Consider the following 26,505-nt stretch of genomic DNA (forward strand, 5'->3'; position numbering starts at 1 on the left):
TTCTTTAGTAGTACCAAATTGTCTTCCTCCCCAATCATGCACATATTTTTATGCTTCTGTGCACTTTGAATACTCACTTTTATCTACCAGGAACATTCTTCTTTTTTGCTTTACCTGGCAAATTATTATTAATCCTTTGAGATCCCACTCAAATATTATCTCCTCTGTAAAATCTTCCCTGCCCTCCCTCCACACAGGCAAAATTTTTCTTCCTTCCCTGTACATATCTTGATTAAAGCACTTACCATGTTATATTGCAGACAGCACTTACTGACTTAGGGGATTTTTAAGAAAAAAATATTTTAAAATCTCCAACATGTAGCTTAGTATTTGGTATACAGCAAAGGCTCTCATAAAACATTTATTGAATTAATTGATAGATCTAAAAAAGTTTTATGGGATGGAATTCAAGATTAATTTTGAAGACTAGGCTGAGGAGTGAGGCTGGAAAGACATCCCAGGATGGAAGACTGCATGTGACAAGGGTCAGGAAAGGTCAGTATACTATGGAACAGTGAGCCTAAGGTTAAGATGCAATGGGTTATAGGTAGTGGTTTAAGATAAGTAGGTTGGGATCAAAGAGTGGAGTGCTCCAATAGCCGTATTAAGAAGTTTGGACTATATCCTATGCCTTAGAAGACTGAGCATGGGTGACATTTTCCTCTATGTTTCAGCGAGACATCTCTAACAGCACTGTACTATGTGCATTGAAGACCGGGAGCCTGCAGGTGGCCACATTTTCAAGAAGGGTCAGATGAAAAAGTTGCCATCTAAATCTATGAGAGTGCAGAGGTGGAAATAAAAATGAAATTCATTTTGGAGCCAGAATTGGCAAGATTTTATAATTAGTAAAGTGTATGACTAAAGAAAGAGCGAGAAATCAATTATAATTACAATATTTCAAAATTAAGTGACTAAGAGACCAGAGATGGTGCATCATGGGATGATTCACAGAGGTTATGTTTGGTGAATTAAAACAAGACAGAAGAACATAGATGCTACCAGCTATAGACACATATTTTTACCATCCTTGGAGTCTTGATTAAAAGTTTACTTCATATGTTTTCTCTGTGTTTTTCTATGTTTAATTTCCAAGTGTAGTTACAAGCCTCACTGGAAAATTCAGAAGCAATGGTAATAAGCACTATCAGTCACTATTGTATGGACTTGTTAAAGATAATCCAACTAACAGAGATAATTATAAATGTTCCTTTTTTATGGAACTGGGAGCACAAATGTTACCTCTCAAACATTCATTGTCAAAGCAACTTATTTTATATATTGGAAAATACATTATTTTGTATTATTGGCTACACCAAAACATCATTAACTTAAAACACAAGAGAGAAAATACTTATTCACTTAACAGGGTTCGAATTGCTCATGTTGACCAATATGGTAACCACGAGCCGCATGTAGCTGTCTAGCACTTGAAAGTGGCTAGTCCAAACTGATACGTGCTGTAAATATAAAATGTACACTAGAGTTTGAAGACTTGGTACAAAAATGAAATAATGTCGTATATCTTATTAATAATTTGTTAGTCCCCTTACATGTTGAAATGATAATCCTTTGAATACATTGGTTAAATGAAAGACATTATCAGAATCAATTCCACCTGTTTCATTTTACTTTCTAAATGTGGCTCCTAGGAACATTTAGAATTACATATGTTGTTCACATTATATTTCTGTTGGACAGTGCTAGAATGGTGTTCTTATTTAGCAACCAACCAACAGGTATCTTTTTAGTTCTTATGTACAGATGATTAAGCCGTGAAGTTAGATGAGAAGTTGCAATTGCATAAAATGATGTATTTTAGGGCTTAACGACATTTCAATCAATATACAAAATGTTGGTTAAAAAAGCAGATCGAAATGTCTGTGGATTTGATCTGTCTCCCTTTTTAAACATTAGTTCTGTTTTTTTACACTGTCTCACCAATATCCTATTAGGTGATTTATAATGATCCATTAAATCTTCTGTTTGTTACAAAACAGTCAGGAATTTTATTTACAAGTTCCCTTTGGTTAGTGGAAAAGAATTAGCACATATCCACATATGGGTGGCAAGGATGTGAAGGCCTGGAATAAAATCACTATGCTTTGTCCTCAAACTATATACTCAACATATCTTATTCATTCTCTGAAGAGTCAGAACATACTTCTCAGTGTCATAGGCCTTGGAGTCATCCAGAATATTATTTGTTAGCAACAGCACACAAGAAAGAAAAGAAAGAGAAGAGAGAGAGGAAGGAGGAGAAGGAGAAGGAGAAGGAGGAGGAGGAGAAGAAGGAAAAGAAGGAGAAGGAGAAGGAGGAGGAGGAGGAGAAGGGGAAGGAAGAAAAGGAGAAGAAGGAGAAGGAGGAGGAGGAGGAGAAGGGGAGGGAGGAGGAGATTATTTGCACTTTATAAATATTGACGTTTTGGATTAAAAGATATTTTCTATGTTTTGACAGCCTTACTGATATTATATTTGCACTATTCTTCCAGATAAACCATGTGAATTTCTGTGATTGTACAGAATTCACTATTTTTTAAGTAAAATGACTTGTCATTGGACAATATTTTAATTTCAGTTTTTTAAGCAAGGCACTTGGTTTTTTTTATGCCTTAGTTTCTTCAGTCTTCAAATGGGATAGATTTTTATTTTGTTTTATTTTTATGGTAATGAGAAGTAAATGCTTTATTTTTTAGAAAGCTAAGTCTCTAATTATAATGAAAAGTGCTTCAATGCTACAGCAATAAACAATATCCTGAGTAGATCATAAGTGGCAAAACAACAATGTAATACAGACGATGCAAAGCATTCTTCGAAAATGGCGGCTTCGTTTTAAAAGAATTTCTGTTGCGTTAGAGTAGTGCCTATGAAAATAAATAAGTAGTGGAAAACCATTCCTGAGTACTCAGAAAGTATTTATGAATACCAAGATACGAATGTAGTTTAGCTTTGCAATTGCCAATTAATAGCCTGCCTAGGAACATCTCTTATTTAAAAAGGGTTGCCTGAATTAAGGTTAAGTTATGTTTGGTTTCCCAAGTGCCAGTCAGGATGTGTTTTTATATTCCGATTACTAAAAAGCATTTTATTTCCTTTTTAAAAAGAAAATTTGCATGAGTTGCTGAATAGCCCACATCATGGACTAAAATGCTGTAAAAGTATGTACAAACCAAGCAAAAAGAGGAAAATGGTTAACTTTTCAAATGAATGCTGTGAATTGAATTATTCAAGACTAGACTGCATATTCAAATATGAGTTACGCATTTTGACAAAACATTGTTAACATTTCTGTTGACTATGAATAAGTATTAATAATACACAGATTGTACCTAGTGTTAATAATACACAGATTGCACCCTGCATTCTGGCTGCAAAATATGCCAAATGTACCATTGTCTCTATGCATTCAGAGTGGTATATATTTTTGAGTCTACATTGTAATATATGCTACTAGTCTCAATATCTACTCAGTCTCAAAAGAAAGTATCTGTGTAAATGGATTATTTTTATATAACTTATATGTTTTAAAATACCAATGACACTTAAAACATTTTGTTTTTTTAATTAAAATCTTTAAAATAAAAGGAATTAATGCATTATAACAAAAAAACAAAAGCCCAAAAAACAAAAGCATTTTATTCACTGAAGTAAAGACACATGAAGATTTTCTGCCAGATCAAGCCATCTTTCTGGATTAAGGTAGTAGACTGGTCCCCAAATAAGGAGGAACAATGTCGGCAGCTAAAATAGCTCAGGGATGTGAAGCAGTCTTCAGCTTTCAACTCATATGTTTATTTTGAGCTCAACGTTTGGCCATTGATTCAATAATTGTTTATTGAGTCCCTTTTATGCATCAGGCCTTAGCAAAATAGACATAACTACAGGCTCATGGTACTTACCAACTATTGTGGGTTAGAGGAGGCGATTAACAAATAGTGAGTAGACAATTGTGCAAGCAAGTACAGTGGTAAGAAGTAGTGATTAAGAGCACACACTCAGAACCCAGGCTTGAGTTTGCACCCTGGCTCTACTGCTTGCTAGCCTCAGAATCTTAGGCCTAAGTTACTTTATGTTAATATGCCTCAGTGTCTTCCTCCACAAGGTTGCTGTGAGGTTTCTGTTAAAACATACAGTAGTCTAGCACATAGTAAAATTTATATATTTGCTATTATCATTTTTTTTCTTACACTGTAATAAGGGTTGCAAGAGTATATAGCATCAGGTGACTGGAACTGGGTGTGGGAGTTTGGAGAAAGCTTTCCTAAGGCAAAGATGTTTGAATTAGCATCTTAAAAATGGGTAGAACTTATATAGATTGAGAAGATTGGAAGTGTTGAAGGGAGTGGGATTGAAGTTTTAAAGAACTTTCCAAGCAGTGAAAATAACATGTACAAAGACTCTGAGACAAGAGGGAACATGGTAACTAAAGGGCCCCCAAAGCAGCCCAGGGTAGCTGGAGGGAGGGAGTGAGATGGGGAACCAAAAAGAAGGCTGATGATCTTTGCTCACAAGAGGAACTCAAGTTTTGCTTTTCCCCCCGCCCCGCCTTCTGTCTCTCTTTCTGTCTCTCTCTCTCCTCTCTCTTTCTCACAAGGGAGGGAGAAGATATTTTCTGTGTCTTCTCTGCTCAGCCTTGGAATTAAAAATAATTTACAAGTGGCTCTACATATATAACCAAAACGCAACATTCTGTCTAAATATAAGATATGAATTAAATTGTCGCTTGGTATTCAACTTATCTTTTTATTTACATCATAATTCTCTATTTGTGTTTATGCTCCACAGCCAAGCCAAAGTGGTGCAACTAGCTGGAAGATTCCTTTTTTTTTTTTTTTTTTTTTTTAAGAATACTCAATACAAAAGAGGTGGGATGGATGGGTACTAATTAAACCTAAGTAGTAAGGGACTTAAGGAAAACGAGATTTCTGTATTTCTCCTAATGGGATGAATGTCATGTTCCAATTCCTACTTTATGTAAAATCCATTGTACAATATGTAAAATAATTCTCCAAATCTTGATTTCCTCAATTGAAAATGACCCTGAGCATAAACTATAAGTAGAGGAAGGTTTGAATTTCTTGATCTTTGGCACTCTTTTGTTCTCTCGGTACGTGAAGTCTTAAATCAGCAGAATAATTTAGGAATGGTAGATATTGAAACAACTAATTTTTCTTTTCTGTAATCTGCATAGACTTCAAAATGCCTACAAAGCACAAAGTGCCAGTTCATATAATTTGTTGGCAAGGATAAAAAGAAGAAAGGAAATTATTTCCTAAGCGTGTGAATCAGCCCAGCTTTAACAGATATTTTTCTGTCATGTGCAGCCTGAGGGCTTATGCCTATCTGAGCTTTATTTGACAATTACCACTTGCCAGCATAATTAAATGATAATTTATAAATACTAAGAAAGCATAATGGGGAAGAGCAAATAGGTGCTTATCAGGGCATTGAATAAAGTTGATCTGCTCCAGTGGCAATTTTCATCTCTTATCTTGGTTGTTAACTGGTCTCACTTTGTATGCTTGTTTTGTTTAGGTTTGATATTTGTTAGGGTGATATTATCTACCTCATATACACCTTTTCCCGCCATACAAAATTCTAATATTTCTTTTGGTATTCATTTTGCAACCAATATATTTACAAAATATTGCTTATATTTTAATTCATAATGTAAATTTAGGATTCAGAATTGCACATATTACTAGACAAAACCCCAAATAAATTAGTAATTTTTCTGTTTGTCTCCCCTTCCCCCTCTCTTTTTTCAGTGAATAAGGTCTTTTCTGTGTTGTGTGTGTTATTTTCTTTTAATCGGTTTTTTAATCACCTGGGCTTTGCAGTTAATTACATTCCACAGAGTCTCTTCATCTATTTCCTAGAATGCTGGCAGATTTTTTATAAGAGAGAAAGCACACATGGAAGCCATGGACTCCGGTGAGGAGGGTTTCCTAATCTTGCAGTGATAAGAATGATGCTTTATATGCAGCATGGACATTTTGCTATGTTCCTACTGAATATAGAAATTACCCAAAGAAGAATTCTGTAGGGCAGACAGCTTTTGTCCTATCAGTAGCTCTCCTCAAGTTTTCTTACCTATTATAAATATAGGGCAATCTCTGCAGAAGTTGTGGTGAGGCCTTGGACAGAAACACAGATTTGTCCTGGGTAACCTAGATAAAGCGGTGCAAGAGCAATCTTCTATTTGAATGGAAACAATCAGTAGAATGACAAAAAAAAAAAAAAAAGAATTTCCATGCTTTTAGAAAAGCAGGTTTGAGGAAGGCAAATGGGAGAAGAAAGCAAGACACATTAGTGGGTCATGAAGAGACTAAGGTCTCTCTCTCTCTCTCTTTTTTTTTTAGCCATCACAAAATTAAATAATTTTAGTAACTACTGATTAGGATTGTGGTGGTTTGAGTGAAGAGTGTGCGAATGGCTTATCAGGAGAATAACAAAATAAAGGGCTTTGGTGTTTAAAGTTGTCAATTCCTCAAATTATTCAGCATTTTGTCCTTATAAATAGCAATTATTTGCCATTTCAGAGCTGAAAAATTATCTTTCATATTCAAATATTTAAATATACAGTGCCGTTACTGGGGCAAAAAAAAAAAAAATCCTAATGTCGGAACAGATTTTTATACAAGGAATAATTTGAAAGTGGTGGATTAGTTTCCACCTTTTGAAACACAGTGCTTTCTGTAATCTTCAAACATTATTTAGGATAATGGAAGCCATCATCCTGGTTCTCAAATGTTAGCACTTCCATTAGAATTTGCAGCTACCTCTTATTTTTTATATTAAAATACAAGGCTTAAAAGGTATTATCTTACTAAAGGGGGGCAATTGTAGAGATGATTTGATTGAATAAAGGAAAAAGCTGTACAGGCCTTTTAAGATCAAGAATGTATTGATGGAAAGCTATCATTAGAGACAATTAATGTTCTCCAAGGGAAGAAATTGATTATGGACAAAGATGGACCCTAAGGAGCAGATATGTCTTAATGCCCTAAGGCCTTAAGGATTATACATCTCATTCACAGCATCTGTATTTTAACCCTTTGTTGTGAATAGAATACTAGCTTATTCTTGCAGTGACATGAATTAAATTTATAAAAAGGATTGTGCCTTGTAAAAGACGCTCATAGTGATTGACTTTTGATTCTTTAAACAATATTAAAATAATTAAATTCATGGTATCTTATCTCTATGTTGCCCTTTAGAGTAGAACTAGACATAGATTTGTAGAAGAAATAAAATTAGATAGTGATGGCCAGTCTTCAGCATTATGGGAGTGTGGTTACACCCAATAATTATGGTTAAAGACATGTTTTCATTAGGAGCCCCTGAACTTCAGCTGCATTTATGTTTCCAAATAACATATCCCTTTAACTTTGCTTGTCCTTCCTATAGATCTTGTACAAAGCATTCATCATGTTGTTAGCCAGTCCCTAGCAGCCGCAGATCACAATTGGGTACTTAATAAGGTGGCAACCCTACTGGGAACATTTCACATAATTATTCTTAGCAGAAAGAAGATTGTTACGGCTTTTTTTTTTTTCCTTTTTGAGTCTGGCAAAATTCCAGGTGATTTAGTTTGAGCTCCTAAAAACCTGTTATATATCATCGGTGAATTATACTTCATCCTCACGTCCCTGACCTGTATATTGCGGCCAGGAGACAGTGTTTCATTGTACAGTTGGTCTCCTGTACCAGCCAACCCCAGAACCAGTTCCACAACTAGTCAGTGATGCAAACTGCTTTTTGGCCATAGGTTTCAGAGCATGTCAGTCTGAGCATGGAAGTACTTTTGGAAATCAATCTCTCTCAAGACCACTGCACTCTCTCTGATGGTGTATTATGATTATCACTAAAAACACACGAGAAACTCACACATGAAGTAGTAAACAACTTATCAGGAGAGCTCTGTGATTTTACGTACCAGTTAAGGGAAGGGAGTTTAGACCCTTGGCCCTAACTTTGAGCTCCTAAGTTGAGAAATAACTGGCATTTAGTTAACCCAGATCATTAAAGTAGTTTAGACTTCAAGTTCTAACAATTTAAAGCTATACCTTGATTCTCCTGGACCTTAAAGATTATGCATTTCATTCACCACGGCTGAATAAGTTTGTCCAAATATTTCCAACTATTTGGAAATAATTATTTTAAAAAACAGTGGGCAATTAAGCATGATACTTTATATTATGGTACTACTGGATTATAAGTTTAATTCTCCCAGCTGCATGGCCAACTACTGTCTCCTCTCACATGTGAAGACAAACATCTTCACATGTAAAAAGAGAGTTTCCTAGACGGTTCTTCTTAACAGGAAAAATGGAGCACAGGATATACGTAATCTTTCTTTGATTTAGACCTACAAATAGAACATACAAGAGATGTGATGAACCTCTTCAAAGAGAACTGCAAACCACTGCGCAAGGAAATAAGAGAGGACACAAACAAATCAAAAAACATTCCATGCTCTTGGATAGGAAGAATCAATATCACGAAAATGGACATACTGCCCAAAGTAATTTATAGATTAGGTGCTATCCCTGTCAAGCTGCCATTGACTTTCTTCACAGAATTAGAAAAAAACTACTTTAAATTTCATATGGAATCATAAAAGAGCCCTTATAGCCAAGACAATCCTAAGCAAAAAGGACAAAGCTGGAGGCATCACACTACCTGACTTCAAACTGTATTACAAGGCTACCGTAACCAAAACAGCATGGTACTGGTACCAAAACAGCATAGTACTGGTACCAAAACAGTTATATAGACCAATGGAACAGAACAGAGGCCTCAGAAATAATGCCACACATCTACAACCATCTGATCTTTGACAAACTTGACAAAAACAGGCAATGGGGAAAGGATTCCCTACTTAATAAATGGTGTTGGGAAAACCAACTAGCCACATGGATAAAACTGAAACTGGACCCCTTCCTTACACCTTACACAAAAATTAACTCAAGATGGATTAAAGATTTATACATACGACCTAAAACCATAAAAATCCTAGAAAACCTAGGCAAGAGCAATACCATTCAGGACATATGCATGAGCAAAAACTTCATGACTAAAACACCAAAAGCAATGGCAATGAAAGCCAAAATTGACAAATGGGATCTAATTAAACTACAGAGTTTCTGCATAGCAAAAGACACTATCATCAGAGTGAACAGGCAACCTACAGAATGGGAGAAAAACTTTGCAATCGATCCATCTAACGAAGGGCTAATATCCAGAATCTACAAGGAACTTAAACAAATTTACAAGGAAAAAAACAACCCCATCAAAAAGTGGGCAAAGGATATGAACAGACAATTCTCAAAAGCAGACATTTATGCAGCCAACAAACATGAAAAAAAGCTCATCATCACTGGCCATCAGAGAAATGCAAATCAAAACCACAATGAGATATCATCTCACGCCAGTTAGAATGGCAATCATTAAAAAGTCAGGAAACAACAGGTGCTGGAGAGGATGTGGAGAAATAGGAATGGAACGCTTTTACACTTTTGGTGGGAATGTAAATTAGTTCAACCATTGTGGAAAACAGTGTGGTGATTCCTCAAGGATCTAGAACTAGAAATACCATTTGACCCAGCAATCTCATTACTGGATATATCCAAAGGATTATAAATCATTCTATTATAAAGGCACATGCACATGTATGTTTATTGAGGCACTATTCACAATAGCAAAGACTTGGAACCAACCCAAATACCCATCAATGTTAGACTGGAAAAAAAAATGTGACACACATACACCATGGAATGCTATGCAGCCATGAAAAAGAATGAGTTCATGTCATTTGCAGGGACATGGATAAAGCTGGAAACCATCATTCTCAGCAAACGAACACAGGAACAGAAAACCAAATACTGCGTGTTCACACTCATCGGTGGGAGTTGAACAATGAGAACATATGGGCACAGGGAGGGGAACATCACACACTGGGGCCTGTCGGGGGTTGGGGGTGCAAGGGGAGGGATAGCATTAGGAGAAATATCTAATTTGGATGATGCATTTATGGGTGCAGCAAACCATCATGGCACATGTATGCCGATGTAACAAACCTGCACGTTCTGCACATGTATCCCAGAACTTAAAGTATAATAATAATTTTTAAAAAAAAGCAAAGAAAGATTATGGCTAATTTTTTATTTAATTTTGAAATTTCCCTTTCCCATTCCCTTCCCTTTTTGGGGGGAGGGCAGGGGTGTTATCTATAATTTTCATTGCCCACATTGCTGCTGAGAAGTGGCATTAAAGCCCTTTTAGAGAGGTAGTGTAGCTTGTGAAAAGAGTGAGTTTGGAGTAGAAATAGCTAAGTAGGGGCTTCAACTAACTACCTGCCTCTGAGGTTTTGAACCCTGATGCCAAGGGAGATGGTGGTGGCATTAACAAAAATAAATAAGGAAGGAGAATGAGCTAGGTAGAGGCATATGGAGCTTTTGAGTTTCTGATCAAACCCAGGCAGAAATGCCCAGCAGACAATTGGAAATGAAGGTCTGGAGTTTAGGAGAGAGGTCAAAGTCTATAACACTGGTTTGGAGATCTAAAAAAGAATTGAAAGTTAGGAAAAAGAATAGTCTAATGCTGTGACAAGTAAGTTCAGAGAGAAGAGACTTTCACGGAGAGAGTAGTCAGTTGCCTTTGATGATCCAGGGAGATCAAGGACAATAAGAATCTAGAAACAAGGCCATTGGGTTTGATCACTGGTAGCTCATTAGTCAGCTGAAAAGTCTGATCTGCTTGAGTTTAAGTCCCAATTATCCAATTATTAAAGGACATGTGTATCCTTGAGAAAGTTACTTAATCTCTCCAGACCTAAGTTGATCCATGTATAATTTAAGAATACCTCAGTGTACCCCTTAACTTTGTTTCAAGGATTAAATGAGATAGTCCATGTAAAATGCCTAGTTTACTAGGTACCTGTGGAACAGTAGGGGCCATAACCAGATAACTGGGATCAAGACATGATGAGAGACTAGGAAATAGAAGATTATAAACCACTATTTGGAAGCAGGGAGGTGAGTGGTTGAACAATTTGTGGAGGAACCAGAGATCTGAGCAGCTTAAAGTCTAAAATATATAAAGCACCAGGGACATACTCTGTGCCCTTTACATAAAGTAACTCATTTTGCTTCTTACAACAACCCTGAGGGGTGGTAATATCATTAGAACAAACCTGAGGGGTAAAGAAGCAACCTCCTTCAAGATACATAGCCAATAAATGGCTGGGCAGGAACTAGCACCAAGGAATGTGTAACTCATAAGCCTCCTTTCTGCTTTATAGATCAGTAGACACAGAAAGATTAAACAAATTAATTAAAGTAAAGGAACAGAGCCATGATCTGAACCCATGCCCATCCAATTATTAATTATCTACTTAATAGATTCTCCTCCTTTCCAATTCCTTACTATGAAAGCATGGAGGGGAGACAGTTTACAAGGATCAAAATATTGGAGCCCACTGGCTTCAGTGACTCTACTTAGTGACCAGTGACCTCTGTAGTTGGACCATGTTGGAAAAACTTAATGCAGTCTGTCAGATCTAGGATGTCAGAGTCTGGGAGACATGTGTATTCTTCCTGAATAAAGCCTGTGAAATGGGCCCTAATAAGATCCTACACACTTGGGTGTTGTGGAGTGAGGATGAGGGAGGATGAATGAGAGGGAACCTTCAGGCTATGGGGGAGACATCAGAATGTAGTTGTTAAATCTGTGCTGAGGCGGCCACCTGGGGAATGAAACAATAAAAATGATCCAGATCCAGCACAAATGTGCCTTCTGTGTTTATGCCTTTACAGAATTTGGCAAAATAAACTTGTCTTTGCTTTAAACTGAGTATCTCTGGGCTATCCTGGAGACTGATTACTGCAGAGCAGTGGTTCTTGGAGTATCTTCTCTGGACCAGAAGCGTCGGCATCACCTGGGAACTTGTTAGAAACGTAGACTTTCTGCCCCACCCTAGACCTGCTAACTCAAGCTCTAGGGGTGGGACCTGCCAGTCTGTGTTTTAATAAGACCTGCAGGTGAGATTCTCATGCATGCTGCGGTTTGAGAACCACTGTCTGAATCTAATTTTGCTTCCAAGTTCTTCTGGTGACTAACTACTGCCAAGTGGCCAGACAGATCTGGTTCTGGTATAGAAATGTGGTTCCCAGTCTCAACTGCCATCAGAATCAAATTAAAAGATTTAGTTCACTGAAAATTGGCTGCCATTCCCAGAAATTCTGATTTAATTGAGCTGGGGTGTGGTCTAAGCCTTGAGATTTCTGCAACTCATCCCCCCATGCCCTCTCCCCAACCCCCAATGATTTTAACACACTCTGCTCTAAAACAGTGTTTCCCAAACTTTAGCGAAAATCAGAATCTCATGTGGAGAGCCAGTTAAAAGGCAAATAGTTGGGTCCCACCCTCAGGGTTTCTAATTCAGTAGGTTTGAGGTGAGGACCAAGAATTTGTATTTCCAGTAAGTTTCCAAGTGATACTGATGTTGCTAGCTTGGGGATCACACTATGAGAACTGCTGGTGTGGAAGTTAAATATTCATTTTTGGAGGTATGGAGCTGATAATTTCCATCGCAAAGCTCCCATTTCTGCTGTCAGGCCTAGGTGAGGGTCTTTGCCAGAGAGTCCCAGCGATGCCGCCATTTATGTACCTCATTGGCAAGAGAGACTTGGTCTGGAAATACATGTGGCTGTACAGTGCTTCTCAAACATTAATTAGTGTACCGATCACCCAGAGATCTTGCTAACCTAGGTTCTAATTCAGTGGGTCTGGGGCTGAGCCTGGGGGGTCCACATTTCTCACAAGCTCCCTGACAATGCTGATGCTGCCAGTTCATGGACCGTGCTGGGTAGCAAGGCACATAAGAGAGTGTTTCTTAAATTTTTCTGATCATCTAATCCACCTGAAGTGCTTTTACTAGAGATTTTTGACTTCCCCTGTGACCTACTGAATCATAATACCCAGGGAAAACAGCCTACACATTTGTATCTTTAAGTGACTTATTAATTTATTCAACAAATATTGATTGAACATCTACTTTTTGCAGGTTCCATGCTAGATGTGAACAAAGTAGATAAGTAATCCTTTATCTTATGTGGCTTACATTTTAGTCGGAGAAGCAAACAATGACATATAATAGCAACAACCACCTCAAGGTCCATGAAGCACGGCCAAGTGTCTGAGTTCTAGGGTGAAGCAGCATTACACAGGGTGTTCAAGAAACGGCTTCCAAAGAGGAACTGCCCCAGTTGCAGCTTGTTTATGTGAAGGTCTTGGGTAAGGAGAAGCAAGGGCTCTGAGGATGGATCGAGCTTGGCCGATTGCCTGCAGTTAGGGGAAGGGTGAGGATCAATGATAGGAAGGTTGAGTGCCCAGCTGATTTTGATACTTGGTCACATTTGGAGAACACTTCAAAACTCTTTCTTACCAGCTGTCAGGGAATTGAGTCTTGCCTGTTTTGAAAACATCGTCAATCACCCCATCAGTCCCTAGAGGAAGAATGTAGAAGCTGTTATTCGGTCCCCTAATGGCCAATAAAAAGAAATTGTCTCTGAAATTCATAGGGATAAAATTACAATGATTTCTTGCTAATTATTTAACTATGTAGTAGTGATCCTGTACACAGTCAGAAAGTAACGAAAGGATGAAAGAATTGTATTCTACTTAGAGAATGTTTCTACAACTTTGAGGTTTGTATGGCATAATAAATATTTTTTGGAGAGTTTGTATGATTCTCCAGAAAGCCCAAATGCATGAATAAAAGGAGCAAGAAAAACAACAAAGAGCCAAGAAGAAAATAAAAAATTTTTTTTTTAAAAAAAGGAAGGAATACATGGGGTTTTCTGAGGGAGGAAGTAAGCTCAAGTGTTTTTAGCATTAAGTTGCAAATTTGTTTTATGACTGCTATTTACATAGATAATAATTTTAAGAGCTTACTTTTTTATATATGCTGCATTTAAAACTACCTAAATGGCAGAAGAAAAATAAATAAGAAGAACTCTAGGCAGAGGTAGCTTTCACCTGTATTATTTTTTTTCAAGCTGTGTGCACTCCTTAATTACCAGTTTAAAAAAAAAAAACATTTAAGATTGGTAACATATGTTGTTGTCAGCATGTGTTTAGCACCTGCAGAAATGAACATGAAAAATGTGACAGCGCATAGGTGGAACACCCACTGCATTGACTGTGAATACTGTCAACAAATTTTACTTTGTTAATTTTTTTCTTATTAAAAAAATCTAAGAAAAAAATTTAATAGCACAGGTGTTCGGAGGCTTCACAGCGAGACGATATAATGAAGGGGAGGCTATAAACCTTTAGCATGAGAGCTGGGGTCTAGATCTTCACTCTTTAAGCTTTGCCTCTCACATAGTTCACTCTTCTTTTCTTTTCTTTTTTTTAAAAAAAACCCTCTGCATGTTGGAATTGGCAGGCTTGGTTGTCCTGCAAAGCATTTCCTCTCAGAAGTAACGGTGAGAAGCAGCTCAGGTTCACTCACTGGAGATCAGCTGGCAGGCAGGACCAGGCAAACAGTACCGAAAATAACCATTTTCCAAGGTTGGAGATGGAGGTGTTTATCTTGCACATTATTTTCTAGTAATGAAGTCCTAATCATTGTGGGTAAGAGGTTTCCTGTCAGCTTCTTCTCCAGCAAAGTGTCTATGAATATAGGCTCTGTCTTCTGAACTCTTATTTTGGGGTACAGGAAATTTCGTTTGGCTAATGGCATTCCTCAAAATGCAGTGCTATGCAGAGAGCAGGCCTTACTGAACCATGCTGCAGTTGCTATGCCTTCTCTGTTGTTACTGTTTTGTTCTACTGTAGAATGAGAATCTTGCAAGTTGCTTTCCATGATTTCCTATCATTGATTGTTTCATTTCTTAATTCTTAGAAACCAGTTCACTTGAAATGAGTGGGTTATGTATGCTGTTCATTTGAAGAGACATTTCAAATGAAAGACAAAATGACAAAAAGACAAAATGACTTTGCCAAAGTTCAAAACAGACACTGGCAGGTGTGTTAATTCCTACTTTGGAAACTTTGAATTCAACTTGTTTCCACAGAATCTTCCCATTTTCACACTTCTTACACTTGTTGTGAGGTCTAATTACTGCTAATCTTCATTCTTTCAGGCTGTAAAAAGAAATTCAGTGACAAAGTATTCCAGTGACCCAAAGTATTCCCATGGCACAAAATAGAAAATTTTAAGTTAAGTTTAAGCTCAGCCAGGTCTGTATTTCCTCTTCAACCCAAGAAAATGCTCTTGATTGAGTCATGGCTCTCAGGCTGCGTGGTGTGGGAACCGTTTGAGCTTCTCACGGCTGAGAGAAGACCCTGGAAATGACACGTTTTACACCTCTTAGATGAGACTGGGGAACTAGAAAGCACTTCACTCCCGTCCCTCTGGGATGAAGAATCTGTTTGCAGTAATCACTGGCAGTGTTGACAGAATGTTCAAAACCATCTGCTCAAGGGCAAGTGTTAACTCTATCAAATCCTAATATTTTAAGTACACTGATCCCTAAGCCCAGGAGACCTCCTGATGGAGCTCTCCTTGGGCTCTGTGTCAGCCTGCCATCAGTTATTATCCCACTGCAGAAAGGCCTGATGCACCAGGCAGAACTCAGCGAGGAGAGGCTGTTAGAATGAGAAATGCAGCAACAGAACGCACTTCATTCAAGTCTTGTTAGTTATGATGAATCTGAGGCTTTCTGATTTTTTAATACAAGAGTTTCTTTGCAATAATAAGTGCACTTTTTGTCTTTAAATGTATTGTGTTAAATGAGCTTCTTGATTTGTTAGAATCCAGTGTATACCACTTTCAGCATGGATTTGTATAAATTCATGTAGACTTACTGTGCACACATAATTACATGCAAGTATGCATCCAGCCAGGCATATATCATCATGTTAAAATCCTTTACTAATATTACTTAATAAAACATAAAATTCAGCCAAAAGATTTTTGGTACATTATTCTCCCAATAATCACCAGCCTTCAAGTTGTTTAAACAGTTCAGAATATTTATTTACTGTTAATATACTTAATATACTTTGCTAGCACAATTGCTCCAAAATATTTCAGAATTAAAACTGATAGAGGAATTGGAAGAAGCATATAGCAGTAAACATATTACAAAGTCCAGTGAACCAAAACCACTCCCTTTTCAAAGGAAGCCAGTCAAAATTTTCCAGGACAGGTTTGAGCCTTTTGCTCCAGGAAGGACACCACTGGAAAAAAAAAAAAAATACACAGGCCTGAACCATCTGTGAGAACTTCTCCCTGCTTCTTCTCCATCCTTGTTGGAGACATTTCAGTAAAATCGACATTATCTGTCATAGTGACTTGGGGTGGTTAAAGGAAATACTCAGAAGAAACCTAACACTAAGAGAAACTTCTTAGCCACAATCTCCTAAAAGTTCAAATATGATATTTTAATTTTTAATTTTCTGTTTCTATTTTTGTGTATGTATGAATTTCATCTTATGCCACTTACTATGCCAGGTTATTGTAGGTGCTCAATAAATTACATGTTAACAAAATGGAAATAGGCTTTGCTCTACTACGGTTTTAATGTTATCTGAATTTATGTCCCAGATATGCAGAAGAGTAATTGGGGGAGTTCTGGGATTGTAGTCACCACCAGCAAATTCAGTGCCATCCTCACATAACAGTCACTGGGTGTCTGCTAGCATGTGCCAGGCACATTTAACATATTTTTTCATTACCTAATTACATCAGATACATTAAGCAAGTCTTATTATAAACCCATTTCAGAGGTGAAGAAACTGAGGCTTAGAGAGCCAAATAGCTTGGCTAAAGTCAAACAGTTAATAAGTGGTGGAGCCCAGACAGGAACCTAGGCAGAAGGCTGCAGAGTTCACGTGCTCAACATAATGCTGAAGCACTGCTAAAACAAAACTATTTAATTTTTTTATTATTATTTATTTATTTTATTTTATTTTTTGAGACGGAGTCTCTGTCTGTCACCCAGGCTGGAGTGCAGCGGCGCGATCTTGGCTCACTGCAACCTCCACCTCTCGGGTTCACTCCATTCTCCTGCCTCAGTCTCCCAAGTAGCTGGGACTACAGGCTCCTGCCACCAAGCCCGGCTAATTTTTTGTACTTTTAGTAGAGACGGGGTTTCATCATGTTAGCCGGGATGGTCTCCATTTCCTGACCTGGTGATCTGCACGGCTCAGCCTCCCAACGTGCTGGGATTACAGGCGTGAGCCACGGCGCCCAGCCACTATTTAATTTTTACAGAACTCTAGGAGGCCAAAGAGCACAGAGAGGACTGCACATTTTCTTTCAGAGTCTCATCAAATGCCATTTATTCATTTATTGGTCAGACATTTATTGAGGGCCAAGCACTGTGCTACCCAGAGGAGATATGGAGATTGGCCTTATAGCTTAGAGCAGTGAAAAATCTGGGGAAGTTATAAAACACCAATGCAGAAAAATGCACAAAGGCACAACAATTTTTTTTTTTTTTTTTTTTTTGAGGGAAGGGGCTGTGAGCTACAGGTTTAGAACTTCTGGGAGAGATTCCATGTATTAAAACAAGGCAAAACCCATGTAGACATTTAATAAAAATTCTGGCGTAGTACAAGGGGAGGATTTAGTAACTGCTTGGAGAAGTCAGGAAAATGAATTTTGGGGTGCTGTGCAGTGAACAGACAAAAATCTACCTACAAGGTCCCATCTCACCTAAAACCCAATAGCTTTACATTTTAATCATCCTATCTAAAGATTACCATCAAGACTTCTCATCTGACAGTTTCTGATCCTGATTTCCATGAGAGGATGCAATATTTCTATGATTTTATATTTGTCTCTGCTATCCAGAAAACATTGTGTTGCTCTCAGCATTCCATGTTTCATTGTAGTTTTCATGGTAACTACAATGAGTGTTTCTGTGTCTTTCTGTGTGTGTATGCAGGAGGAAGAGAGAGAAACTTAGTGAATACATAAGCACACAAATTTATTCACAATTAGGAGCCTGGTTAATAGAAGCACTTAGATTTTCTGAACCTTTTGGATCAGTTTCTTAAAATCTCTGAGCTTCAGTTTCTTCATCTAGACAAGAATACTGTTTTATTAGAGTTATTATAAAGATTAAGATAACTTTTTAAAAAGTGTCAGTGTTTTTATCAGGCACATTTTAAATGCTTAATGAACATTAATATATTAATTCATTCTCTGGTGTCCTCCCTCATCTTGTTTTTTTTAATGTATATATATATTTGCTATTTGTAAAAGGGAACAATGTTAGTAACCTTGGTCCACGGGGAGGAAAAGGGAAAGTAATGGCCTATTCATATAAAACTCATTGGAGAATGGTTCCCTGAAAATTAACTTGTATTTCTGTTTGAATATGTGCCTTTCATGTTAGTATTACTTGAGATGAGGCTACCAAAAATTTATACAATTAAAATAAATAAACTGGCATAAGTTTACTACTTAATGATGTCTAAAAAGATGATTTTACTTTGTGCCTATATCTTGAAGGTCAGCTTTTTTCCCATCTCCTGAAATATGTAAAGAGTTCTGCAGCAGAGTCCTGTCCTTCTATGATACCATTTATTTCTTCAGATAGTCACATGATGATGAAAATGAGGCACTGTCCTAGGTGCTGAAGGGACTGTCAGGAATTAGCTATATATTCAAGATAAAACTAGGTAATGGCGAGTGATGATTTTTAAATGCACACGTATGTACAGGCAATAATTATTCTAAAGAATATCCTAGGCCGGGCGCGGTGGCTCAAGCCTGTAATCCCAGCACTTTGGGAGGCCGAGACGGGCGGATCACGAGTTCAGGAGATCGAGACCATCCTGGCTAACACGGTGAAACCCCGTCTCTACTAAAATACAAAAAAAAAAAAATTAGCCGGGCGAGGTGGCGGGCGCCTGTACTCCCAGCTACTCGGGAGGCTGAGGCAGGAGAATGGCGTGAACCCGGGAGGCGGGGCTTGCAGTGAGCTGAGATCCGGCCATTGCACTCCAGCCTGGGCAACAGAGCTAGACTCCGTCTCAAAAAAAAAAAAAAAAAAAAAAAAAAGAATATCCTGTACCTCTGACAATGACATTTAAATGATATACACTCCTTAAAATCCCACCTTTAAAATTAAGGAAAATAATTAAAATAAACCATGTACTAATTGCCTGTAGACTATAGAGGCCCATATTAATGCAAAAGACTATCATTATCTTAATTTCCAGGACGATCTTCAGGAATAAAATGAGACTATCTATAAGGTGTGAGTGTTTTTGTTCTCTACTTATTTGTAACATTAATAATAAAGAAGTTTAATATGTTCTGTAAACAGTGGCTTCCAAAAATACAGAGTTTTCAGCTTTTTCCAGATGGCTGGTTTTTATTGAAAGGCTTTCTGAAGAGTGTTAATTTGTTATTCACCCTTATTCACTCAATGTGTTCTAATCTCACTATTTGTCAGGAATTCTATTCTTTCAAGAATTCTGACTCTTGGTCATTTGGATGTAGCATTCACCTGTGTGGGATGGGAGAGAAGAAAGTGAGTCCCTGATGCTTATAGAGAAGAAGAATGCTGAGCATTCCCTGACATTTTTCCTGGTCAATGCCTAATACAGATGAATGACTTCACCCTTTGGGAAATGGGAATACAATAGGAGACTTGCCAGCAGGGTTATGTATCTAGGGTGGGCCTTGATCACAGAGGTCAGGATGTCCAAAAAGGGCAAATGGAAGATTGAAATGTGTGTTCAATTTTTCTGCAGGCTGTAATGCAAAAAGGGAAATGGCTTAAGTGTCCCTTGGGAATAAGTGTCTTTCTCATTCTGTGCAGACATTTAGGGAGTATTGCAAGCTGTGAGCTTCTCTGAGCACATCTTGTCTCTTGCTTTCTCCTTGCTGAGCCCCTTTCCTCTGTTGCTCCGTCCTTCCAGCTGCTTCTGTGAACTCTCCTCTCCGTGTCTCATCCCCCATGGCTGCTCAAATGTGATTCCCCTAAGCCTCTCTTCCTGTCCAGCTGCATCTGTTCACCTCCCCTGCTGATCGATCCACTTCTTTAGCTCAGGGACAGCAAGAGGAAATGATTCCAGCAGCTAAACAGCTTTTATGCAGAGAGAATATTTAAATATTCTCTGTTTGCCTGATTCCCCTTCACCTCATGCTATGATCAGAGGTTAATGGAGACAGTTTGGAGCTTCTCCCTGTTGGTAGAAACCAGAAGATTTTTAGAAACGAAGGCCAAGGTCTTACAACCCAAAAAAATAAAATTATATCACCCCCCGCCAAAAAAAAAAAAACCCTCTAATTTTATATAGGAGGAGGGTAGAAATATTTTTTTTTCATCAAACTCATTCTTTTTAAAATACTGGTCCCATGTTCCAGTTCTCCCTCTCACCCTCACCCCACCACCCCCCAACCAAAAAAAAAGAAAAAAGAAAAAATATTTTGGACAAGACTGCAGCCAAATTAGAAGCTGTAATTAATTTTTATCATTTTTAATAGATGAAATCTTAAAATGACTCTTGTATTCTAAATGTTTATATCACTATATATAAAGTGTATTTTTGCAGTGCTATTTAGTGAATATGTGATTTTGGGGGGGGGGCAGTTGAGATAGTTTATTTGGCCAAATTTAAGCTGTGAGACTTGGTACAAAATAATCTGCCAAGGCAGAGAGGTTGTGAAGATTAAATGTAGCAAAAGCCTAGCATAGTGCTTGACCCATTGTGCCCAATAAACACACACACACACATACACACACAAAAACACACACAGAGACACACACACACACACATATATATGTATGAATATATATCCTCCATGCATTGGTCCAATATATATATTTCTTTTAATTAATTATATATTGTCTCTGTATGTTGCTATGCCAGTTTACTTATCTATTTCCTTATTCTTGGACATTTATCTTATTTCAGTTTTTCTTTCTTTCTTTTTTTTTTTTTTTTTGAGACGGAGTCTGGCTCTGTCGCCCGGGCTAGAGTGCAGTGGCCGGATCTCAGCTCACTGCAAGCTCCGCCCCCCGGGTTTACGCCATTCTCCTGCCTCAGCCTCCCGACTAGCTAGGACTACAGGCGCCCGCCGCCTCGCCCGGCTAGTTTTTTGTATTTTTTAGTAGAGACGGGGTTTCACCGTGTTCGCCAGGATGGTCTCGATCTCCTGACCTAGTGATCCACCCGTCTCGGCCTCCCAAAGTGCTGGGATTACAGGCTTGAGCCACCGCGCCCGGCCAGTTTTTCTTTCTTTACCTCCTTTCCTTTCCTTGCTGTCTTCCTTCCTCCCTCTCATTTTTTTATTTGAAAATTTATTTCTTACTTTTCTTCCTTTCCTTTGTCCTTCTTCCATCCTTTCTTCCTTTATTTTTATTTTCCTTTTCTCATTACCTTCAGGTGTATTGAGAACATTTTGTATACATTTTTCTTTTTCTTTTCTGTAGTCTTCTGTTGTGATATAATTTTACCAAATAAAATTCCTAGGTCAACGGTCCGAATAATGCCTGTCTATATTAATTTCTCCAATGTTGGCCCATTTTTACATAGTAAATGTACATCTTATATATACCAGGTTCCCCATGGTCCTGCCAACATTAGGTTTTCTTATTTTTGTGTGTTCAGTACATTTTAATGGTATTTTTTAAAGGTCTTTTGATCTGTTAGTAGGGCTATAATTTTTCTATTTGTTAATTTTATATTTAGAGTTTTTGTATGTAAACTGCCTATCTTCTTTTTTTATTATTGTACTTTAAGTTCTGGGATACATGTGCAGAACATGCAGGTTTGTTACATGGGTATACATGTGCCAGGGTGGTTTGCTGCACCCATCAACCCATAATCTACATTTAGTATTTGTCCTAATGCTATCCCTTCCCTTCCTCCCACCCCTGACAGGCCACAGTGTATGATGTTCCCCTCCCTATCACCATATGTTCTCATTGTTCAACTCCCACTGATTGAGAACATGTGGTATTTGGTTTTCTGTTCCTATGTTAGTTTGCAGAGAATGATGGTTTCCAGCTTCATCCATGTCCCTGCAAAGGACATGAACTCATTCTTTTTCATGGCTGCATAGTATTCCATGGTGTATATGTGCCACATTTTCTTTATCTAGTCTAACATTGATGGGCATTTGGGTTGGTTCTAAGTCTTTGCTGTTGTGAATAGTGCTGCAATAAACATATATGTGCATGTATATAGTAGAATGATTTATAATCCTTTGGATATATACCCAGTAATAGGACTGCTGAGTCAAATGGTATTTCTAGTTCTAGATTCTTGAGGAATAGCCACACTGTCTTCCACAATGGTTGAATTAATTTACACTCCCACCAACAGTGTAAAAGCCTTCCTATTTCTCCACAGCATCACCAGCATCTGTTGTTTCCTGACTTTTTAATGATTGCCGTTCTAACTGGCATAAGAGGTATCTCACTGTGGTTTTGATTTGCATTTCTCTAATGACCAGTGATGATGAGCTTTTTTTCATATTTTTATTAGCTGCACTTCTCTTGAGAAGTGTCTGTTTATGTCCTTCACCCACTTTTTTTGATGGGACTGTTTGTTTTTTTCTTGTAAACCTGTTTAAGTTCTTTGTAGATTCTGGATATTAGCCCTTTGTCAGATGGATAGATTGAAAAAGTTTTCCCCCATTCTGTAGGTTGCCTGTTCTCTCTGATGATAGTTTCTTTTGCTGTATAGAAGCTCTTTAGTTTAATTAGATTCCATTTGTCAGTTTTGACTTTTGTAGCAATTGCTTTTGGTGTTTTAGTCATGAAGTCTTTGCCCATGCCTATGTCCTGAATGGTATTGCCTAGCTTTTCTTCTAGGGTTTTTATGATTTTAGGTCTTACATTTAAATCTTTAATCCATCTTGAGTTAATTTTTGTATAAGGTGTAAGGAAAGGGTCCAGTTTCAGTTTACTGCACATGGCTAGCCAGTTTTCCCAACATCATTTATTAAATAGGGAATCCTTTCCCCATTGCTTATTTTTGTCATGTTTGTCAAAGATCAGATGGTTGTAGATGTGTGGCATTATTTCTGAGGCCTCTGTTCTTTTCCATTGGTCTATATATCTGCTTTGGTACCAGTACCATGCTGTTTTGGTTACTGTAGCCTTGTAGTTTAAAGTCAGGTAGTGTGATGCCTCCAGCTTTGCTCTTTTTGCTTAGGATTGCCTTGGCTATATGGGCTCTTTTTTGGTTCCATATGAAATTTAAAGTAGTTTTTCTCTAATTCTGTGAAGAAAGTCAGTGGTAGTTTGATGGGGATAGCATTGGATCTATCAATTACTTTGGGCAGTATGTCCATTTTCATGATATTGATTCTTCCTATCCAGGAGCGTGGAATGTTTTTTCATTTGTTTGTGTCCTCTCTTATTTCCTTGAGCAGTGGTTTGTAGTTCTCCTTGAAGAGGTCCTTCACTTCCCTTGTAAGTTGTACTCCTAGGTATTTTATTCTCTTTGCTGCAATTGTGAATGGGAGTTCACTCATGATTTGGCTCTCTGTCTATTATAGGTGTATAAGAGTGTTTCTGATTTTTGCACATTGATTTTGCATCCTGATACTTTGCTGAAGTTGCTTATCAGCTTAAGGCGATTTTTGGGCTGAGATGATCAGTTTTCTAAATATACAATCATATCATCTGCAAACAGGGACAATTTAACTTCCTCTCTTCCTATTTGAATACCCTTTATTTATTTCTCTTGCCTGATTGCCCAGGCCAGAACTTCTAATACTATGTTGAATAGGAGTGGTGAGAGACAGCATCCTTGTCTTGTGCTGGTTTTCAAAGAGAATACTTACAGTTTTTCCCCATTCAGTATGATATTAGCTGTGGGTTTGTCATAAATAGCTCCTATTATTTTGAAATACTTTCCATCAGTACCTAGTTTATTGAGTTTTTAGCATGAAGGGGTGTTGAATTTTATTGAAGGCCTTTTCTGCATCTATTGAGATAATCATGTGTTTTTTGTCGTTGGTTCTGTTTATGCGATGGATTACCTTTATTGATTTGTGTATGTTGAACCAGCCTTGCATCCCCGGGATGAAGCCGAGATGATAGTGGTAGATAAGCTTTTCGATGTGCTCCTGGGTTCAGTTTGCTAGTATTTTATTGAGGATTTTCGGATCTCTGTTCATCAGGGATATTGACCTGAAATTTTCTTTTTTTGTTGTGCCTCTGCCAGGTTTTGGTATCAGGATGACGGTGGCCTCATAAAATGAGTTAGGGAAAGTCCCTCCTTTTCTATTGTTTAGAATAGTTTCAGAAGGAATGGTACCAGCTACTCTTTGTACCTCTGGTAAAATTCAGCTGTGAATTTGTCTGGTCCTGGGCTTTTGTTTTGTTTTGTTTTGTTTTGTTTGGTAGGTTATTAATTACTGCCTCACTTTCAGAACTTGTTATTGTTCTATTCAGGGATTCGACTTCTTCCTGGTTTAGTCTTGGGAGGTTGTATATGTCCAGGAATTTATCCATTTCTTCTAGATTTTTTAGTTTATTTGTGTAGAGGTGTTCGTAGTATTCTCTGATGGTAGTTTGCATTTCTGTGGGATCAGTAGTGATATCCCCTTTATCATTTTTTAATTGTGCCTATTTGATTTTTCTCTCTTCTTTATTAGTCTGGCTAGTGGTCTATCCATTTTGTTAATCTTTTCACAAAAAAACACCTCCTGGATTTATTGATTTCTTCAAGGGTTTCTCATGTCTCTATGTCCTTCATTTCTTCTGTTATCTTAGTTATTTCTTGTCCTCTGCTAGCTTTTGAATTTGTTTGCTCTTGCTTTTCTAGTTATTTTAACTGTGATGTTAGGGTGTCAATTTTAGATCTTTTCTACTTCCTCCTGTGGGTATTTAGTGGTATAAATTTCCCTGTAAACACTGCTTTAGCTGTGTCCCAGGGATTCTGGTACATTGTGTCGCTGTTCTCACTGCTTTCAAAGAACTCCTTTATTTCTGCCTTATCTTCGTTATTTACCCAGTAGTCATTCAGGAGGTGGTTGTTCAGTTTTCATGTAGTTGTGCAGTTTTGAGTGAGTTTCTTAATCCTGTATTCTAATTTGATTGCACTGTGGTATGAGAGACTGTTTGTTATGATTTCCATTCTTTTGCATTTGTGGAGGAGTGTTTTAATTCCAATTATGTGGTAAATTTTAGAATAAGTGTGATGTGATGTGGTGCTGAGAAGAATGCATATTCTGTTGATGTGGGGTGAAAAGTTCTGTAGATGTCTATTAGGTCCGCTTGTTCCAGAGCTGAGTTGAAGTCCTGAATATCCCTGTTAATTTTCTGTCTCATTGATCTGTCTAATATTGACAGTGATGTGTTAAAGTCTCCCACTATTATTGTGTGGGAGTATAAGTCTCTTTGTAGGTCTGTAAGAGCTTGCTTTATGAATCTGGGTGCTCCTGTATTGGGTGCATTTATATTTAGGATAGTTAGCTCTTCTTGTTGTGTTGATCCCTTTACCATTATTTAATGTCCTTCTTTGTCCTTTTTCTTCTTTGTTGGTTTAAAGTCTGTTTTTATCAGAGACTAGGATTGCAACCCCTACTTTGCTTTTCTTGTTGTTGTTGTTGTTGTTGTTGTTTTTGCTTTCCATTTGCTTGGTAAGGTTTCCTCCATCCCTTTATTTTGAGCCTATGTGTGTCTTTGCACATGAGATACAGCACACCAATGGGTCTTGACTCAATCCAGCTTGCCAGTCTGTGTCTTTTAATTGGGGCATTTAGCCCGTTTACATTTAAGGTTAATAGTGTTATGTGTGAATCTGATCCTGTCATTATGATGCTAGCTGGTTATTTTGCCTATTAGTTGATGCAGTTTCTTCATAGTGTCGATGGTCTTTACAATTTGGTATCTTTTTGCAGTGGCTAGTACTGATTTTTCCTTTCCATATTTAGTTCTTCCTTCAGGAACTCTTATAAGGCAGGTCTGGTGGTGACAAAATCTCTTAGCATTTGCTTGTCTGTAAAAGATTTTATTTCTCCTTCACTTATGAAGCTTAGTTTGGCTGGATATGAAATTCCGGGTAGAAAATTCGTTTCTTTAAGAATGTTGAATACTGGCCCCCACTCTCTTTTGGCTTATAGGGTTTCTGTAGAGAGATCTGCTGTTAGTCTGATGAGCTTCCCTTTGTGAGTAACCCGACCTTTCTCTCTGGCTGCCCTTAACATTTTTTCCTTCATTTCAACCTTGGTGAATCTGACAATTATGTGTCTTGGGGTTGCTTTTCCTAAGGAGTATCTTTGTGGTGTTCTCTGTATTTCCTGAGTTTGAATGTTGGCGTGCCTTGCTAGGTTGGGGAAGTTCTCCTGGATAATATCCTGAAGAGTGTGTTCCAATTTGGCTTCATTTTCCCCTTCTCTTTCAGGTACACCAATCAAACATAGTTTTGGTCTTTTCACATAGTCCCCTCTTTCTTGGAGGCTTTGTTCATCCTTTTCATTCTTTTTTCTCTAATCTTGGCTCACGCTTC

The 26,505-nt window shown here is 37.8% G+C and overlaps 1 protein-coding gene across 13 annotated transcripts in view; it reads left to right on the forward strand.

Moving 5' to 3' along the window:
* Nucleotides 1-26,505, forward strand: part of LOC105480086 (SRY-box transcription factor 2) — a 753,725-nt gene that overhangs the window by 325,680 nt on the left and 401,540 nt on the right. The gene's annotated exons all lie outside the window — the stretch shown is intronic.

The sequence above is a fragment of the Macaca nemestrina genome, chromosome 2, assembly GCF_043159975.1.
Source record: "Macaca nemestrina isolate mMacNem1 chromosome 2, mMacNem.hap1, whole genome shotgun sequence".
In the NCBI taxonomy this organism is placed as follows: domain Eukaryota; kingdom Metazoa; phylum Chordata; class Mammalia; order Primates; family Cercopithecidae; genus Macaca; species Macaca nemestrina.